The sequence below is a fragment of the Penaeus monodon genome, chromosome 20, assembly GCF_015228065.2.
Source record: "Penaeus monodon isolate SGIC_2016 chromosome 20, NSTDA_Pmon_1, whole genome shotgun sequence".
NCBI lineage: Eukaryota > Metazoa > Arthropoda > Malacostraca > Decapoda > Penaeidae > Penaeus > Penaeus monodon.
This window is the reverse complement of record NC_051405.1, coordinates 23,690,598-23,691,509: the sequence shown is the minus strand read 5'-3', so window position 1 is coordinate 23,691,509 and position 912 is coordinate 23,690,598. Positions and strand designations below refer to the sequence as shown.

Genomic DNA, 912 nt, shown 5'->3' with positions numbered 1-912 from the left:
GACAATAGTGATTAGCATGATTATTTACAAATATTTAATTTGTATATATAGTATTTGTTTATATTAACAATTATAAAGTGTTTTAATTCTAAAGATACAAAAGTATTTTTACTTTTAACGCTGCCGCTAGCACGTTGACAGGATGTTGGCAGAATGTAAATAGCAACTTTTGGAAATGATTTAACAGTGCTTTTGGCGAGAAATAATATTTTGCTACCAGCTCTCTCGCTAGATTCCACTCTAAACCAAAAGTATGCACTCAATTATTCACTGTAATAGTCTCTATTGTTGATCTTATACAATACATTCGAGTTAGAATGAGATATTTACAATTAAAAAAATAAGTAAATAAACCAACAATTTGTTATTCGTATATGAAAATAAAAAGTTGAAAGTATAAAAAACATAATAACGTAGCTGAAACAATCTGACAAAGGACGAAAGCGTCTAGAAAAGCGGTTCGTTTTTGTGCGCGCGAGACTGGGTCAAGCGAAGGGGTTGAGACCATAGTCCGGCGCGCGATCAGTACCGCCAGCGCTCCGACAGCGCATGGTTCTCCTCCTGCCAACGCTCAACCCTCGCCGACCTGCGCTCGACTCCTCTCGATTTGCGTTCATCTTGACTCGATCTGCATTCAACTTGACTCGATCTGCGTTCAACTTGACTCGATCTGCGTTCAACTTGACTCGATTTGCATTCAACTTGACTCGATCTGCGTTCAACTTGACTGGATCTGCGCTCAACGTGAGTCGATCTGCATTCAAACTTGACTCGATCTGCGTTCAACTTGACTCGATCTGCGTCTAATTGACTCGATGTAGGTTCAATTTACTCTGTTCTATAACAAATGTATAACGCAGATGCAAGGACACACTTTCAATGCAGCTACACGGAATTTTTATTCACGTTCAA

The 912-nt window shown here is 38.8% G+C and overlaps 1 protein-coding gene across 1 annotated transcript in view; it reads left to right on the top strand.

Annotated features, from left to right (window-relative positions):
* Positions 1-539: 539 nt before the first annotated feature.
* LOC119585716 overlaps positions 540-912 on the top strand; it is a gene marked incomplete at its 3' end in the record, with an annotated part of 123,925 nt that continues 123,552 nt past the window's right edge. Inside the window, 1 exon segment of the mRNA XM_037934403.1 lies at positions 540-744.